The sequence below is a fragment of the Lepidochelys kempii genome, chromosome 12, assembly GCF_965140285.1.
Source record: "Lepidochelys kempii isolate rLepKem1 chromosome 12, rLepKem1.hap1, whole genome shotgun sequence".
Taxonomy (NCBI): Eukaryota; Metazoa; Chordata; order Testudines; family Cheloniidae; genus Lepidochelys; species Lepidochelys kempii.
The window spans coordinates 17,732,302-17,746,197 of NC_136391.1; the positions used below are offsets into that span (position 1 = coordinate 17,732,302).

General features: G+C 39.9%; 1 long non-coding RNA gene across 3 annotated transcripts in view; it reads right to left on the reverse strand.

Moving 5' to 3' along the window:
* The window catches only part of LOC140896234 (uncharacterized), an 88,782-nt gene that overhangs the window by 59,001 nt on the left and 15,885 nt on the right, over window positions 1-13,896 (reverse strand). For all 3 annotated transcript variants that reach the window (XR_012154472.2, XR_012154473.2, XR_012154471.2), the window contains exons 2-3: window positions 10,598-10,690; window positions 1,960-2,120 (exon numbers count right to left, since the gene is read on the reverse strand). This is a non-coding gene — a long non-coding RNA (uncharacterized LOC140896234). The remainder of the gene's footprint in view (window positions 1-1,959; window positions 2,121-10,597; window positions 10,691-13,896) is intronic.

The following is a 13,896-nucleotide window of genomic DNA, read 5'->3' on the forward strand; positions in this document are numbered from 1 at the left end:
AATGAAGTTATACTGACTTTGATTAACTAATCGATAGCTATTGGTGTGGAGAGAATGCATATCTGCACAGGCTTAATTTTGTGCAGCTTGAAATGGTTGACACATTGCAACTCGGAAATCCAGGCAAATATATATAAATATGCAAAATATTAGGTTCTGATATTAATTTAAACACTTGTAAAAATAGCTGGTAGACATGTTCAGTACATATTTTTGTTATGAAGAGAGTGTGGCTGCTCCAAAACTGTTTTTTTTTTTCCCAAGATACTAAAAGGCACCAGATTTTCCTCCTTTCTTCCTTCTTCTTTTGCAGTCTCTTACAAATTTTATTACTTTTAATTAATACTTACATTTAGCTATGTTTCAGAAGAACACGCCGATGAAATTGCTAAAACTTTGTTATTCTGATATTCCCTTGTTTAAAAACAGTTTAAATAATTTGTTCTCCCTTTTTTCTATACAGAAATAGACATCTGAGCCACTAATTTGTTTCCGAGTGGTAACCGTGTTAGTCTGTATCAGCAGAAAGAATGAGGAGTACTTGTGGCACCTTAGACTAACAAATTTATTTGAGCATAAGCTTTCGTGGGCTAAAGCCCACTTCATCAGATTCATGCAGTGGAAAATACAGTAGGAAGATCTATCCATCTATCTTCTATCCACACAGAACATGAAAAAATGGGGGTTGCCATACCAACTCTGATTATCACTACAAAAATTTGTTTTTTTCTCCTGCTGATAATAGCCCACCTTAAGCGATTGGTCTCGTTAAGAGTTGGTATGGCAACCCCCATTTTTTCATTGTGTGTGTGTGAGGGAGGGAGTTCCACTGCATGCATCTGATGAAGTGGGCTTTGGCCCACGAAAGTTTATGCTCAAATGTGTTAGTCTCTAAGGTGCCACAAGTACGCCTCGTTCTTTCTACAGATTTGTTTGCCGCCTTTGAGGCTATTCAAATGTAGAAGAGCTGAGTTAGGGGCCCCTGGCAATTGGGGGCTATAATAGAGATGCTGACATACTTATTTATAGTTTGGTGAGGCTACCAGGCACTGCAAATAACACATTTCACTCAAAGTTACATTGACTTTAAGTAATAGCTGTAGCTAAAAAGTTTTTTAAAGCATATATTAACACAGTTCATGTGTAGATGCGTTTGTTAGTCCTAGCCAGGATACCAAGCCAGTGATTGCCCAGATATTATTCTGCTTTACTTCAAAGACACAGAATTGTTTTATCTAATCGTCTGCCTTAATCACTTTAAACATACTGACAAGCACAGTTGACCAATTAATAGAGCTTATGCTCTTCTTATATCATTTGTTATCCATGATGCTCTTCCTTCTTATAATTTTTGCCTTTCAATTTTTCATGACTTAAAAATGGAGACTATACATAACGAATACAAATAACAAATTGATTAAATGTAACATACATTGTAATGTTAGCTAGATTTTCACTTGTTAATTATAGAGAGATCTGGCAAATTCTCATGAAAACACTCATGTCATAGAGCAATCTAGATCTAACAGCTATAGCAGTACAGCTGACCATCTTCCTTTTCACATGTGCTTTGCAACAGAAAATAGGAAGGCCAACATTGTCAAAAGTGGCCACAGATCTGCGGTTTGTTAATTTTTGTGTGCTAATTGGAGACACCATCAGTCTGATTTTCAGAACATGCTGAGCACCCACTAATGAACTCACCCCTCAGCAGCTCTGAAAATTTGTCTGTAATGTCCCATATACAGACAAGCCTTAGGTCCTGCTTGATCCAGGAAATCCAAATGAGTTGACAGACCTTTTCAGTGAGATGGTGTGGCTGCAAAGGTGTCTCCGCTCATTTGGAATCCACAGCTCTTTGCAGGAAGGAGCCTTTGTAAATACTAGGAATACTGAGGAACTGGGACTGTAAATATGTAGGGATTTTTATTTGGGTACATTGAGACAGAAGTTACTTACTTCAGATCATGCAGTGAATCAGTGGTAGAGCATGGATAGCCCCCAGCCATTTCTTCCAGCAATCCTCAGATGGGGTAAATTTTCATAGCTGTATTCACTTCAGTGCCAATTTTCATCAACTCAGTCGGCTCACCCCAGGTCACCCACTGCAACACAACTGCCTGATAAATACAAGAGTTCATTTTCTTTCCATTCAAATGTTATGGACAATAAGCATCAGTATTACTAGCCTCAATTTAGAAAGTTAACTGACAATGAAGCCCCATTATTTAATCCCTCATATTTCTGTGGTGGTTTTTTTTTTAAGCCTTAGGAATATAAATCTGGGTTTTCCTGATTTTGCTGCATGTTTTCTTGAAGGTAAAGAGAGCTGGAATTGGCTTTTTCTCTGTTTCTAATTGAGAGAGTGAAGTGATTTAACAATTTTTTTTTCTCCTACCAGTTTTAGACATTTAAATTTAATAAGGGTTAACCAAAAAAAAAAAAGCCAAGCATTTAAAAACTGTCTGACAAACTATTTTCATTTCTCAACTGCTCATATTTTCACTTTTCTTGGTGCAGTACTTGTGAGGTCAAATCCTATTAGTTCTGTTTTGGTCGAGTTTTTCAGGGTAAAATAGGGTAAACAAGGCCTGACTCTTAATGTAAGAAATAAGCAGAAATGAATGCACTCACACAAACATGTTCAGGTCTCCTTCGTACACCACAACGAAGCAAAAAAGACAAACACTATTTTCCCCCCCTTTACCTCTCATCTTTACTATATACTTATGATCAGAATAATTCAATTCTATTATGGTATGTTAAGGCATATTACCTGTCTGTCCAGCCATTCATCCAGGTACTTCTCTGGCCCCCCTTCACCATATTATCTGAGCATCTCCCACATATTAAACAAAATAATCTCTCATGCCCTTTTATTCCTGCCCAGCCTGTAAGAGAATAGTTTAATTAGTTGTAGAGGTTTTGAGGGCAGGTGTTTTGTTTTGTTCTGTTGTGCTTGGTGGTTGGTTTTTTGCAGCAAGGGAGAGAGATTTGTTCAGTTTTTGAGAAAGTGAGATTTATCTTTGGAGAATCGTGTCATACCAGAATGAAAACTATTTTTAATACACATCATCATTTTGAAAGGCAGACTCCCTTTTTAAATGCTTGGAATTAATTTTTTTTAAATGGCCTGGAATTCATGACAGCTGTATGGAAAAGCCGTACACCTCTACAATCATAAAAACACATTTAAACACCCCAAGCAAAATGGATGCCACATTTTAGTTTATTATTCCTAGTGGAGTACAGATTGGTCTTCCTACTTTGATATTTATTTATACCAAAGAGCTACAAGAACATAAATGCCACTCTTGGGATAATCCCAATGCTAGGGATCAGATAGAAAACACATTGCATCTGCCTTTATTAGCAATAAAATGAAGGAGTGTTTAGGTATAATCCTCCTAATAAAGGACATAGTTGAAGGTCAAGTGTAGTCTTCAGAATGAACGTGTCAGGGAAAATCTATACCTTTTAATGTAAAACTAGACCTCTTTTTCTTGAAATAACTAACCAGGGAGAAAATAAAAACCTAATTCCTTGGTTCTGTTGTTCGTTTCTCTTCAGGGCCACTTACAGGTGTATTCAAAAAGATTCTGTGCACTTCAAGACTTCGGTGCTCACATGAAAAATTATTATTTTGTTGCTAGACAAAAAGCTGCCGCCTTTCGCACTCAGTGAAGTAGCGAGCTCGATGGCAAGGATGGTTCTCTCTGAGGCCAGCACACCGCTTCGCACCAGAACATTTACTGATGTGGGAAAATACCCGCTTTTATCGAAAGACTGTGTTAAATAGGTAGGAGATGTGCAGGGCAGTACATACTGAATAACAGGGAACAGAATCTTGACAAAGGAAAATGTCAACCAAAATAAACACCTAGCAGTAGGCTGACCCTGCACCATGCCCACAGGCTGCTATGAGATTGCCACAGAGTCACTTGTAATAACTTTTTTGCTAGTTATTGTCTGGAAGTATATCATCACCTGAAGGGCCAGAGGGTGACTTCAGACTGTCTGTATATAGCAGAAGAAGGACCTACAGAGAGGATTTTACACCTGTGCTCTGAGATCTACACTGGCTGCCAGTTCATTTCTGATTGCAAATTTAAGTTGTTGGTTTTCATCTTTACAAGGTCCTCAATGATTTGGGAGCTGGCCACATGAGAGATCACTGCTCTCCTCCTGTGGTACCATGGAGAGTGTGTTCACCTGAGGGGCTCAATTTGACAGCACTCTGGTTTAATCACATGGGGCTTGAGACAAGTGTTTTCAACGTCAGACCCTTGAATTTGAAACTCTTGCCTTAGTTGCCGGGGTCTGAGAGCACCTGAATCTGGGTCATCTTGGAATTCCATAAGGGCTGTCTGCTTCTTCAGCCTTTCAAGAGGGGGGATAAATTAATAAGCATATTCAAAAATAAGGTAGGATGGTATTTAGTAATCCTGACACAGTGAAGAGTGAGACTAGTCTGTTACTGACTTATTTCTCAAAAAGAACAGGAGGACTTGTGGCACCTTAGAGACTAAAATTTATTTGAGCAGAAGCTTTCGTGAGCTACAGTTCACTTCATTGGATGCATCTGATGAAGTGAGCTGTAGCTCACAAAAGCTTATGCTCAAATTTGTTAGTCTCTAAGGTGCCACAACTACTCCTTTTCTTTTTGCAGATACAGACTAACACGGCTGCTACTCTGAAACCTGATTTATTTCTATGATTCACCATGCATACTAACCAAGACCATTTCAGTGGTTCTTATGAAAATCCTTAAATGTACTACTGAAACCCAACAAAATGAGTCAGGTAACAAGCCTATGGCCAAACCTTAGCAGTCTGGTTCAAGTCTAAAAGCATTTGCTTTATTTAATTAACATGAAAAACAGAGCAAGTCAGTCTCAGAGACAGGACTGGAAATGATTCTTTTGAACATTGTTTTCAGGTTACTGGAGTAGAAGAGGAATGATCCCCAAAATACTGGGCCACTGTCAACTGTAACCACTATCACAAGGTTTTAAAAATGGCTACATTCCAAGGTATAACACACACAGATGTATGGAAGATGTATAGTTTGGTCTCAAATGCAAACACAATTCACTGTATTTTGATTTCCTTATGCATTACTCCCATGGATGGCAGAGTGGATGAGCACTGTTAACTGGGGGCTCTTGCTTTTGTGGGAAGATAAATATAGTGAAAGTTGAAGTCAATGGGAATTGAACCCCTGCAGCAGAAGGCAGGAATAGGCTTCACATTATTTGATTTGGTACCATGTTTTGGCTTACAAGTTCTCTTCTAAGGCAGGCTCTGAATATAGCTGATTATACTAGGTTTCAGAAGGCCTGAAGCCACATGCAGATCAGCTGGTAATAGCTCTTTTGAGAATTTCTCAATCTCTTTTTATATATTTTTGGGTTTGATTTTACTTTAGTTTGCTCAAGCACTTCTTTTTACAGTTCTTTTGAAGCTCTCCTATCTGAAACTGTGGCACTGAAATATGTTGACTGTTATACATTTATCGAAACCAGGGATCATGAGTGATTGAACTGGCTAACTGCCATTCTTGCAGCAATTATTTTTTTTCCTTGTGGATTCTTAGATAATATGCCTCAGGAAGAGTGTGTGTGGTTTTTAATATTGTTGTTATGAATGTTTTGATATTGCAGTAATGATTTTTTCATATTTGATAATAAAACTTTGATATGATAGCAGTGGAAGCCTTGAAGTAGCTTTAATAATCTATTGATTTCATCGGGGGGGGGGGTGAGGTTCTTAGCTCTGCAACCATCAGGGGTTTGTGGGGGTTTCTCCTAATGCCTTTGACTACTGTTATGTGCTAAATAAGTGTCTGCCTCTTAAACAGTATACAAGGAAAAATATTTAAATGATTCTGTCCAGGTAGAACAAAGTGACTTCAAACAGCACCTCCTGAGTCTAATTCTGCACCATTAAAGTCGGTATGTGGCTTGCCATAGATTTCAATGGCCATAGCATCAGGCCCGACTAGGGGATAGCGAGGATGTTTCTAATGCATGGAAGCGATATTCTAATCTATAAAGCAAAATTTGAAATAAACAGGTTCAGAAATTAGTATAATTTATGTCATCCAGACTAATCTCTTTAAGGCAAGGACTGGTGTGGTTTTTTTATTATATACAGTGTCTTGAGCTTTTGGGCACGCACTGGTGTAAAAAAAAAAAATAAAAAATACAATCTGAATCTATTTGTGGAAGTCCAGCTGATGATAGGCTCTCAAAGGAGGAGGTGGAATCCATTCCACTAGCTTCATCATAGCAATATTTCATAAGAGATAACTTCCAGATGGGAAGATTACATGACAAGGTGGTTAGAAAACTAGACTGCATTCAGATCTTTGGAAGACAGGACAAAGGAACAAGATTACAGAAGCTAAATAAGGAAACTATTTGCAGTATTAAATTGATCACCAATAAAATGTTAACATTTACCCAGAACTACCACATAGTAACATCTGTAATTCTGCAGTAGGACTTGATCCACAGGAGTCATTCCATTAATTTAACAGGCTTTGCAGTGTCCTTATTTCTTAGACAGAGACTTGGCAACTATTCCATTTTTAAATGGTGTCCCTGGTGATTTAATTCATCTCCTTGAGGGAGAGGATTGTTCCTGAAATATATTTCTTCTGCCTTGTCTGACCTGCCTTTGCTCACACCTTTTGATTTTGGAGACTAGATTCTAACAGACAATTATCAGGTATTGTGGTTAAAACATAGGACTGATGTCAAGAGGTCTAGATTATATTCCTGACTGACAATTAAACATGCTAATGACAAGTACTATGTCTCAGCTTTGTGTTCTGAAGCCTCAGGACAAGGCACTCTCTAGGAACAATAAATTCTTAAAGGACTAGGGGCCCCAGTTCAGCAAAACACTGTTTTAGGCATGTGCCTAAATTCCACTGAAGCCTTAAGGATGTGTTTTAAATGCCTTTCTGAATCAGGGGATGCGCTAACCCCTTCCACACATCTGAGAAAATCAAAGAGCACAATCTGGTAACATGCAGAGATCTGGAGAAGTGTTCAATTTATGCTGCTTTTTTTTTTTTTTTTTAAATCTTTGAAAGGGCAGCCGTGTTTGGCCCTTAGAGCATATTCTGTTTTTAGCTACTTTCAGTATTTAACTCTGTAGATACAAATATTTCCAAGGAAGAAGCCTGTTCAGTTGCCCAGCCTATTTTAGACCCAGGGCACTCCTGGCCCTACCCACATGTCATTGTGACAGGGGCTGATTGTCTGTCTTTCAGTAAAAAGGTTCTCTCCTTTGAAAGGTTAAGAAAAAACAACCATAATTCAGTCCAGAAAACACATCTGGGGAAGCTCCTCCTCCTAACCTTGTAAGACTATGTGAAGAAAGTTCGGGGGTGGGGGGGGGGAGAAAAAAACCCCAGCTCATTGTGAGTCAGGTTTGGCATCCTTTTCTGTATCTCATACACTAGATCCTGGGACACAGCTAAACCAGGGTGTGTGCACACGCACGGGTACACACACACACACACACACACACACACGGCTTCCAGCTCATCACTGCACTTCCTGATTCTGGTGCTGCACTTTGCTCTGAGCTGTTAAATTAAAGCAGCCCACCTTTGTTTGTTCTATTCTTCCAAGCTGCAAACGCATGAGAGAGACTGGAAAAAAAGCCACCAAAAAACGGATTAGCACGGGCATTCTGGCCATGCCCTTTTCTTCCAGCCACAATCCCTTTACCCAGGTATGTTATGCTGGCAACAGGAAGGGCAAACAGGATGGCTTTTCACTTTTGCATAACGTTTGTAGAGGCAGCTTGTGAAAGCAATGCTTATAGAAATACAATACATTCTGCTGGGCCATCCCCACCTACAAACTTGTGGACAATTTGTAGACATTTAAGTGGTTCTATATCTGCATGACTTCACTAAAAGCTTTACAAAGCTCTTCAGTCAATTCACTGGTGACCTCGAAAGATTCTACCACAGGTGCCAGTGATTACACAGCATACGCATTACCATCCCAGGCACTAAAAACCTGACATATTGAAAAAGTCATTTACCCCGTTAAAACTCACAGGGAGAAATACAAACATTTCATATGCAAAAACAAGGCTGAATATTTTCAGCCTATTGCTTCTACATTCTGGGCTGCTGAAAATCTAAGTAGACTTCCCTATTGGACAGGCTTAGCAAAATGGACATTACAATGAGAGACTTTGCAGATTTATTGATTGAACTCACGAACATTGAACAAGCTAGAGCAATGGAAAGATTGATTATTCTTTTTTACTGTCATCGTTTGCTATTTGTATAAAAAGGTTTCGCTTCAGCAGGGGAAGCCAAACCATAGGTTGTACCTATCCCGAGGCTATTCTCTTCATTTGCTATCACATTGTAACGCTTCAGGCATTGGCCTTTCTGCCCACCTGCCATGGAAATATTACCAGGGGGTGATGGAATACAGGCAGCACAATATATGGACACTGGCGAGGGAATGCTTGTCTCTAACAGATGGCAGAATGTTTGTTTTCTGAGAAATCGCTGATCATTTATCTTTTTGAACATAGCTGTCTAATAGCAAACTGTCCACCCCCTGCCTTACAGTTTAGTTGGTGAGTGTTGGAAATTGCTGGTTTTTTGGTAAACGTTTAGACTTTCTCGCTCCTGAAGTGCTAATATTGCAAACCCAAGCATTCAAACCTCATGAGTCAGGCCCCTAAAAAATCATGAATAGGATTAAAATCATGAGGTTTATTTAAAATTTTGGGGGTAGGTTCTTTTTATTTGTCTTTGGATTTTTGAACCATATTAGAGTGACTCTTCAAGATTTTCCTCTAACTACGAGGGCTAGAAACTTACTAGTTTTTAAAATGAAAGGTGAGACTTCATAGTCACCTGACTCCAGGAGAGTGGAGCTTTAAGAAAAACACCAGATATCACAACAAAAGATCAAGGGTAGGCAACATTAAATTGTAAATGTTGCTGCAGGATTTGGTAATAAAATGTACATATAACAGTGGAGAAACTCCCTGATATAGCTGCACAGTACGTTTGTCCTGCTTTGTCCGGCTTTGCAACTGTGAGCTGGTGGAGTGACTCATCAGAAACAAACATAACTGATGTCAAGAGATAATGTATATAGCCAGAAATCAAAACAAGTTAATATAGGCCAAAAACCATATTATGTGAACCAGGGATGATAACTGCCCGATATGTGCTGTCCTTTGCAATATAAAGCCCATTGTAACAGAGAAATTGTCTTTGGGCATGTGGGCTCAGCCCACTGTGTGTTGTGGGCCCTCTAAAACTGGGAGTTGTAGTCTCAGGCCATGTGTCTGGGAGAATCATGTGACCTATAGGGAAACCAGTTATAACTTAGGCTTCCTGCCTTTGAGGCACAGAAGAGAGCCAGAGTCAGGGAATGAACTGGGAGGAGGAAGAGCTCTCTATGTAGGTCAGGTGGCTAGTCTGGTAATTGGTGAAGTCTTAGTGTGGGTCTTTCCATTGTAATCCATCAGCCCTCTGCCTGGCTATGGAGCCTGTAGGTGGCTCCACTGAAAACCCTAGGAGAAGGCCTTCAGAGAAGCCTGCATCAAGGGATAAGAGACTATTTGAGCCAAGCAGAAAGCTGATTGTAGAGCCCAGAGGAGGCTGTGAGACCCTTCAAAGGGAGAGAGAAAGGACTCCGCTCCAAAGGGCAGATGTGAACCCCCACTCCTGCCCAACGAGGGCAAGTGCTTATACTTGTGTGTTTTTAATAAACCTGAGTCCAAGAAGGGCCAGTTATTTGAACTACACGGGATTGTGTGCATTCACAAGGGAATCACATCGGGGGAATATGTAGCAGCAGATATGAGATGACAGGGTAGGATGATACCCACACAAAGAATACAAGTATGATTTCAAAATAAAGCCTTTCAGTAATTCATGAAAGGAATCGATGAATTTTGTTTCATGCCTTGAGAACACATTAAACTGAATGCTTTAGTTTCATATGGTTATATTTTATATCAAAGTGTCAGAGAGGAATAACTTTCCTTTATATAATTAAAATGTAATATGAAATCCATACTAAATCCTTGCATTCAAAATGAATTGCAGCATCATAGATGTCTGCCACCAGCAGTGTGCAACGTGAAGTTGTGTTAACACAGAACATCACTTGAAGCCGCTGCAATCACCATCTTTATCTCCCACTCACAAATTCAGGACTTCCCTGGAAAGATGGGCAACCTCCCAAAGACAAAACTGAGTATGTTGGGTATCAATATGTCCTAAAATCAGCACTAGGGATAAGGAAAGTTGCTACAGCACAGCTCACAAAGAAATGGCGGAGAGAATATAAGTGTTTTTCAATTGGAGTAGAAAGACTTAGCTTATTTTTAAGGGAGGTATTATGGGAATAGGCACAGATGGGTGGGACAGTCCACATGAGGTGAATAATACAGCTGGAAACTCTGAGGTTCTGCTCATGGAGTTTACTCCCACTAGAGCAGAGAGATGATGTGGAATAGTCTACCATGTGCAGTAGAAGCTAAGCCTGCAAACTCCATAGAAAACAAGGGCCAAATGCATGAACTCAGGAATCACCCATGCTTGTTGCAAGGTCCTCTCTTTTCCCACAGAAGCCTGACTCCTTTAGGAACCAGATTGATGGTAGAATCCTCCATGGCTGTACGATACCTGTCAAGAGAAAGAATGGAAGACATGGGTGCTTATGGGGAGAAGTTTAAAAACGTTTTCTAGTGAAAAATCCAACAGGTCGGGGGGGGGGGGCAGGAGAAGAGTCAGAGTGGTTCCTACAACAGCATCCAAATCTGCAGATCCCCATTTACCTGGAGTTGCTGGAAAAGTGCTCTATGGATTTTAAGTGTGCAGAGAGGGGGATAGGGAGCAGAGGAAACTGCATGAGTGGCTGTTCTGCCCTGCCATGCACTCTGTTCTAGTTTTCCTGCTTTTACAGCCCTCTGCTAGTAGATTGGAGGGTGAGGAATGGGCCAAATGTTTGCAACAAAATAGCTCCAAAATCAGAAATGCCACACAAAAACAGTTTTATTACCTTGGTCTAATTTCTTAGGGCCTAATTCAGCTGCCATTAATGTCAATGATGAAATTCCCATACTCCAGGTCCTGATCCTGCAATCCAATCCACATGGGCAGACACTTGCATCCCTGTGGAGTCCCACTGAAGTCCATGGGGCTCCTCACAGGCGCAAGAATCTGTCTATATGGATTTTATTGCAAGATTGGGGCCTTAATAGTTACAACTCAGATCATAAATAATTGTATCCAGTTGATATAACCTATACAGATAATTTCAACTTTCAATGCACTCGCTCAGATAAACCTTAAAACAAACCTGACATCAGCACTAGTTTATGGAGCTCTACTTGATTAATAGATTAAGGACAAAAGGGAATAAGGTAATCATTTAGTCTGATCACCTGCATAACACAGCTCATACAACTTCCCAAAATAATATAGATGAAAATGAGGTCCATTATGGTGGTGTCAATAACATTTCCCTTGCTACTAAGTGTCACATGACATTATCATTAGTTTATACACTTACATAACCTACATTTTTAAAGCTATTAAAAAAAACTTTAAACAAAAGACAAAATTGTTTAAAAGATTTAGTGCCTCCTTGGAAAAACAGTCAAACATTTCAAAAGCATCTGCTCTAACAACAACAAAACTGTAGCTTTAGTTCATCTTCTCAATTTATAAGAACTTGACACATGGTATTTCCATCACATTGTGGAGTATAGATTTGATCCTTTTTTTGCATGTTGTGCCAAATTAACAGCTCCAAAGAGTAATTAGAAGGATCCAGAAGTAGATATTGAAGCATAACATAAATAAGTGTATCATTTACAAGGTGTTAAAGCTGTAGATTATGATCCAGTAAGAGACCTAATTTACACTTTGATTTACATGCGATTATCGCTAATTAAGTGAAACACACAAGTTGCTCTGAGGGATATCATGTAAAAGCAGCAGAATTATTATCTCTACATTTTTCTACTGCACACTAAAGCATGCTGGAAACAACAAATTCAGAACAAACATAGTAAGAAACTTCAGAGTGCAAATTACATAGTTATTTAAGAGCAATTTGCATTTCTTTGGTTAGGTACAAATCAGAATGAGCCAGATTTTGTTCTCCCTATTCAGGCAAAATGCCCTCTCATTTAGGGGCTGAACCTGCATGATAGGGCCAGATTTTTAAAGGGATTTAGGTGTTGCTTTGTTAAGAAAAGCTGGTCAGCCCACCACCTAGTAGAATTTTCAGCCCTGAGTTAGGCGGCTCCATGCTGTAGAGTGCACAGGGATAGCTAAGCACCTAAGAAAGGGATTTTCAGAAGCTGGCTAGCTGAGTGGAGAAACTGCCTCAGCAAGTCAAGAGTGAATGCCAAGAAGAGAGGTGGAGATAGTAGAGGAGCTTAGGTGATTAAAGTAGTGCACCTGGCTGATGGGACCGGGACAGGTGCCTACCTCTGCTTGTGATCCTCAGCTGCAGGCCCTCCCCTGCAGTTAGGCACTTAAGCCAGGTCAGTCGCTTAGCTAGTTCATACCCTAGCAAATAAAACACGCAATCTCTCTCTCAAGTTCATCCTATGTTTCCCTGTGCCCCTGACTGTCTAATGTGTGGGTGCTGTGCTGCTCCTACTGGCGGCTTCCCTCTAGCCTACTTGCTGCAGAGTTTGACAGGTAATCAGGTTTTAGGCATGCTCAGAGAGGCTGAGATCAAGCTACAGGATTGGGCATACCGAGAGAGAAAGAGAGAGAGAGGTGTTCCCCTGCCTAACAAAAATCGCATGTCAGAGCTTGGGCTTTGGCTAAGGCTCTGAGCAGCTTGTTAGCAGTGAGGTGGAGCAAGCAGCTCATTAGCAGTGAGCCTGCCAGAAAATAAAGAATACTTCCCCCCCCCCCCCCCCCGGAAACAGAGCACTTTGATTCAATTACAGTAATATGTGGATAATTTTCATTTTCGAGAAGTCACGTATAATTCAAACCAGTAAAGTGTGGGGGAGAAAATTGGGGTAGGGAAGAGCTAAATGTGAACACAGTGGTATGCGTTATGTGAGTGTGTGTTTATTAAGACATTTAAATGCTTTATATATAAAGAATTTCCCTTTGTGATTTGGGGCCACGACTCATGCCACTGTTTATGCAACGTGCAAGCCTAATGTGAGAGGAGCCTCTGAGGACTCTTGGATTTGTTTAGAACATATCTTTAGCAGGTTACCTGATCTAAAAGAAGTCTCCCATAAGTAACGTTTCAACATATTAATGAACATCAAATGTGGTAGTTTGTTCATGATCGGCTTTACTATTTTAATCAAGACTTACTTGACTCGCTCCAAAGCGATGCTTGCTTGGAATAATTTTATTAAAGTAAAGTAACAACAACAGTGAATAGAACTTAGAAATTCATCCACAGAACTCCAAATGATTCATATAGGTGAGTAAGCAAAATGTATCCCCACTTTGAAGTTGGAAAACAAAGGCACAGAGTATCTCAGTGACTTGCCCAAGTTAATCTAACATGTCAATGGAAGAATTAGAGAGACACAAGACCACATTGCTGCCTAACCTGGAAGTCTACAAATTCAGCACAATGATTAAGTCATACCTTTGAACGTGTGAAACACATATTCAGTATTCAAGACCACCAATTGGCTTGCATCTTAAGATTTCCATCCTTTAATAAAGATACATATTGAGCCCCAAACAGACTGGCAGTGTCCATTTCCTTGTACAACGGACGACTGCAACACTTTGTTCTCAATTTGTAAATAAAAGCTAGTACGTACGGATGATGCATTCTGTAATGGGGATGGGTTTGGCACCAATGTAGATTTCCATGGAAGAAAAGTGCACTT